The sequence below is a fragment of the Ammospiza caudacuta genome, chromosome 3 (genome assembly GCF_027887145.1).
Source record: "Ammospiza caudacuta isolate bAmmCau1 chromosome 3, bAmmCau1.pri, whole genome shotgun sequence".
In the NCBI taxonomy this organism is placed as follows: Eukaryota; Metazoa; Chordata; class Aves; order Passeriformes; family Passerellidae; genus Ammospiza; species Ammospiza caudacuta.
In genome coordinates, this window is record NC_080595.1 from 114,709,527 (window position 1) to 114,715,244 (window position 5,718).

The window sequence follows — 5,718 nt, forward strand, 5'->3', positions numbered from 1 at the left end:
CTTTGGTCAGTCCTCTGGAAATCCTGAAGGACACCTGGCACTGGGGGAGAGTGGGGAGGCCCCGGCTGATCCGGGGCTGCTGCAGCTCCTCTCAGAGTATCTCCAAGCACCTTCCCTTCCCTCCCCTCTGCTCTGCCTTGAATCTTCAAGGGTGCCCTGAGCCTTTAGCTACTCAAGGGCCCTTAAATAGCTTCTGCCATGACAGCAACTTTTGGAATCCAAAACTTACTTTTTGCAGCAAAAGTAAAACCTGGAACATTTTCCCGCGATGCCATAGGGGAATTTGCAGTTCAGAAGTGAGCAGTATCCCTTTTCTTTCTTACATTGTTTCTCATTAGTTGGACCCAAGGTGGATCCTGCACAAAATGGAAAGAGGTCAAAGGGAGTGTGTCATAAAAGCCAAAAATGTGTCTGGTTCAGGAGCAGTTGCTGCTGGCTCTGAGTCCCAGTCTTGTATGGGAACTGAACACCAAACCCAACATCGTAATCTCTCCTGTGAGAATTCATTTTTTCTACAGCAACATGTGCATGTGGGGGAAGACAGAGAGAGGGAAAAAACAGCAGGATCTACAGGACTTGCTGTGCTGGATCCTCAGCTGCCCAGACCTTTGTTACAGCAAGTCCCTCCCAAATTTCATAAGTACCTGAGGATTTTGGTCACTTACCAGGACCTGGAAAACCCCTCAGTTGAGGTGCCCACCTCAGCCATGTCCCCTCTGTCCCTCTCACCTGCAGCACTGTGCACCAGCAGGAGGAACAAGGGGAAGAGCAGGTAGAGGATCCTCATGGCTGATGCCTGTCCTGGGTCTTCTTGTGGCTGCAGAGGGAACACACCAAGAACCAAAGCAGGGTGAAGGACTGAGGGGAATCTTTGTTCCTGGAGAGGCCAAGCTAAATGAGGTCTTATCCAATGTTGCCCATTGCCCAAGCCAGCCCAAAGCTTGATGCCCAAACACACTGCACAATCCCCTTTGCTTTCCAAAAGTGTGAAAAGTCTTCTCAGCTCTGCTGGCAAATATCCATCCCCAACTCCAGAGCATCCCCAGGATTCCCTGCCAGCCCAGTCCCCATCCCTGTGCAGCACTGACCCAGGAAGGAGCAAGAGGGCAGGGAAGGGTCTTGGTGGCCTGGAAGTGAGTCCCCAGTGACCTACCTGAGAAAGGTGTTGGTTCAGAGCACACCAAGGTCTGTCTGTAACAAACCAAGCTGGAATGTCTTGTGTGAAGAGTCCAGCTCAGGGAGTGTCCCTGTGCCCCAAACTTGCCGGTTTTTCCCCATTTCCAGTGGGTGGGGCTGGCACAAGTGGCCTGGGCCAAGGCGGGAGGGCCCCATGGCTGTGGGGGTGCTGGGGCTGGCCCTGCTCCCTCCCTGCTGCAGGGCCAGAGGCTGAGGGGCCTCGTGGGGCTGTTGCAATCAATGGCACCGTTGTCCCCATGCAACACCTCTTGTGACACCCACGACACAGCGGCACCGGGCTGTGGGGCCAGCAGTCAAATCCTTGGGATGGGCACAGGAACTGGTGGGGACAGACACAGGAACCAGTGTGCAGTCCTGGGGGAGCAGAATCCTTCTCTCACACAATCCCCTCTGGAATGGTTTGGGTGGGAAAGGTCCTGAAAGATCATCTCCTTGCACCCCCACCATGGGCAGGGACACCTTCCACTATCCCAGGTTTCTCCAAGCCTTGTCTAATATGGCCTTGAACACTTCCAATGATGGAGTTGCCACAGCTTCTCTGGACAACCTGTGCCAGGGCCTCACCTTCCTTAGAGCCATGAATTTCTTCCTAATATCCACTGTAACCTTGTCCTCTGTCAGTTTGAAAGTTTCTCCTTTTTGGTGTCGCTCCAGACCCTGGCCCAAAGTCCTTCTCCAGCTCTTTTGAATCTCCTTGATGGGGATTCAAGCTTTCCCCAACCCCTTCTCTTCTCCAGGCTTGACACCCCCAGATAACTCAATCTCTGAGGTTTATGTTTTGGTATGTATGAGTCTGCTTTTTGAGTAAGGTCGAAAATGAAAAACTCCTTTGTGCCTTCTGCTCCCTAACTCCATCAGTGGGCAGAGTTTTGCTACCAAAACCATTGCCCTGAGACAAATATGAAATATTTGATATATTAAGGATGAATATTGAATATTGAATAATAATGAAATATTAAGGATGTCATGTGTTTTGGAGAAAGACAGTTACAAGCTAGAGGGATTTTCTTAGGAAGTGGGAGGTGGATGAAGTTCCCCAGTGAAACAGGATGGTTGTAAATGCCAATAAGCAGCAACCTGGTGTCTCTGCCAAGTGCTTCATACCCAGCTGGAAATTTGGAATTGGCCAGGGTGGCATCCTTGGATAGAGAAATCTTTACCAGTAGAACCAGAGGCACTCGTTATGCACACACGTGTTCATGTATCATGATCATGGAGGCATTTTCCACAGAGAGTGAGGTCAGACTCAGCAGAGGAAAGCCATTCCAACCTCCAGTTTTGTCCAGGTGGGTGGAGAGGAGAAGACCCCCAGCTCCCACCCATCTGATCCAGAGGGCCCTTTGGGATGTCACCTGGACAGCTCCCCTGGGAAATCTATTTTACTCCAAGGTCCACAAAGGTGTCCTTGAGGTGCCCCCATGGGATCATCCCAGGTGCTCATGAGGGCAGGGCAGTCCTTCACTGCCATGTGGTGGGATGGGGTGTGGAGCAGCACAGCTCCCAGCTCCTGGCAAGGAGAGTTGCACTGGGCCCAGGCCCTCCAGGTGGTGAATGAGGGGTTTTAACCATTCCTGTTTTCCCAAGAAAATATTTCTGCACAGTAAGAAATAAGGGATTTTGGCATCTGAACACATTCTGACAAAGGGAAGCTGAGTTCTTTTAGCCAGCCTTTCTCTTGGCACTGTAGGTTAAGGGCTGTGTAGAACTGGAGAGCTGTATGGCTCAGAAAAACTCAAATTAAGGGGCACTTTGCACCATAAATTATTGCCCTCTGGGGTTTTGTGTGTCAAACCCCAGGCAGAATCATGACACAAGTTTCAATGACCAGTGCTAACCAACAATTTATTTAGAAGGAGGAATGGCAATGCAGAACACATTTGGATTTACTCTATATTTTAAAGCCTTTTGCATAGGCAGTGAAAGGAGTGTGAGGCTTTGCAGCAGGATCCAGTGGGTTTAGGAGTAAGAAGATTCCAATCAAATTTGTAGGCTTAGAAGAAATTTTCATTACTCTTCAATGAATGGCTCATCAACTTCTCTTATGTTCCATGGCCTGCAGAAAGGAAAAAAAAATATCAGATTTTCTTTCTGGTTATATTCCTTCCCCGCTCACTCTCAGCCCATGCTTTTTTTCCTCCTGGATACAAATTTTTCCCAAAATAGTTCATGTCAGTTTTAGTCATGTTGTGACATGCTCTATGCAATCATACCTGTGAGTAAGGAGACTGTTTCCCTGTTGTTTAGGAAAAGCAGTGAATTAAATTGATATCCCCAGATTTTGAGGTGAACTCATTCACTCCTGAGTTAAAAATAGGAGGCTGTTTTTCACATGATAATTTAATTTTACAAAAAATTTTACAACAGAAACCTCACCCTGTGCCTGAGAGCATTCTCCAAATGCTTCTTGGGCAACATGTAACACTTGAGTCAACACAGAACACCTGACTGTGCTCATGGCATAATAGTTTTTTTTCCTTATAACCTAGTGTAAATATTCAAGAACACCTTGGGGTTTAGGAGACAGGCAAACTATTTACTACTTCTCTGCTCATCCTGCAGATGAGCCTTGGTGAACTCACGGTTTGCAGCAGGAGCGGAACCCAAAGCAACGTCCAACTTTCACCAGGTGGAAGGGACATCCTCCAAAGTGACAGCTCCCTCCTCTGCAGAAAAGCATTTCCCTCCGGGGTGAAGACAAACCTGCAACAAGAACCAAATATTTCCTTCCCCCTTCCTCTGCAGGGCAGGGAATTGCAGTGGAAGGGTTTCTCATTCTCAGGTTATAAAGCAGGTCTAGCACAAGCACTGGGCTAATTGATTAATTCCTGACTGGCTTCTAGCAATTTGGAACAGAAGTGGTTAAAACATGCTGGGGATTTTTCTTCAGGTGCACAAAAATCCCTTTCTAGCATCCCTTTCCCATCTTACCTGGAGAGACCTGGAGAGTCAAGAAGAGGAGAGAAAAGAGCAGGCAAAGGGTCTTCATGGCTGAGGATGTGCTGTGGCACTGTTGGAAAAGGACCAAGGAAGATGTAAGAGACAGTCCCTGGGATTAATAACAATTACATTTATATTAATTTTATCTTCAAGTTTTAAAAAAAAATCAGTAAAACCCTGACTATTGTGTGGGGCAAAATGTTTTCAGGACATGGGATCATTAAGTTACTTTAATAGTTTTGTTGCTCAGACTTTTTTTCCATCTTGCAAAACTTCCTTAGCCATAACAGAATCATGGAATCCCAGAATGGTTTGGATTGGAAGGACCATTGAAATTCATCTTGTTCCAACCTCTGGGGCTGAAACACCTTCCACTAGACCAGGTTGTTCAAAGTCCCATCCCACCTGGTCTTAAATTCTTCCATAACTTTATTTTTAGCTAAATTATTTTATCTAGTAAATAAGCAACATAAAGCAAAATTAGGTGATAATACTAAAAATACTAAAAACTACAAACTTCAGGGGGAAAAAGTTCATTTTGTAATGTTTAAATTTATCAAGAGGTCAATTTGCTCAGCATCTCCAGTCTTGGTCTACAGCAGCAGTTCTAGAATGGAAATGTACAATCAAATAATCAATTCCTATTTGAAAAGAAATTTTTAAACGTAAATATATGATACTTTCATTGGAAGAGTTTCAACTAATATTAGGATTAACTTTATAAGATAAGATAGTCTAGAAGGGTGCTTATGGATAAAGAAGTGGCAGTTAATGTTTCATATTAGGAATTATTAGGAATTAGGAATGTTCTGATCTGTCACAAATGATGGTCTCTCAAGCAAGGAATGGGAATGAGACTGTGCTGAAATGTCGTACTGCTGAGAACAGAATTTATAGAGGGTGACCCAAAACTGTTTCAAAATTAATATTAGAAGTTTACACAAGTTCTTATACATTTGAAAGTATCAGGAGAAATAAGGAGATGAAGTGAACAATTCTGAAATTGAAATAAGGATTTTAATGTAGACACATAAATAAAAAACACAATACATAAAATATGTATTTTATACTATACTAAATATATAAATATATAAGTAATATATAATCTTATACCTATTATGCATTACAAAAATATTGTATAATTATTTATAATATGTTTCTATTCAAAAGCTATATATTTAATGGAAATATATAGATTTAGACATGTAGATTTCTGCTGAGAGGTCACCAATTTCTCTGGACCACAGACATCTCTAAAGCAACCTGAACCAATCAAACACTTATTTTTCCTAGAACTTAGGAGGCAGAAAAAATTATTAAAGCATTCTAGGTATTAGCATATATTTGAATCACTTATTCAACATGTTCAATTTTCTGAAATCTTAGGTTTACTATTTTAGTTACATACAAATTAAAGTTAATAACACAGAGGTTTGGGAGTTGGATTTTTGAGGAAAAAACAAAAGCTGACATTGAAAGAAAAGAACTGAGACATTACCAGGTATCAGGTGAGCCCTGAAGCCAAACAAGGCTTGCTCTTGGTCCCGTCCCTCCTGAAGACTTTGGCTCTGGCACTGGGATGCT

At 44.1% G+C, this 5,718-nt stretch overlaps 1 pseudogene; it reads right to left on the minus strand.

Moving 5' to 3' along the window:
• Positions 1 to 3,085: 3,085 nt before the first annotated feature.
• On the minus strand, positions 3,086 to 5,718 carry LOC131555485 (gallinacin-2-like; annotated as a pseudogene).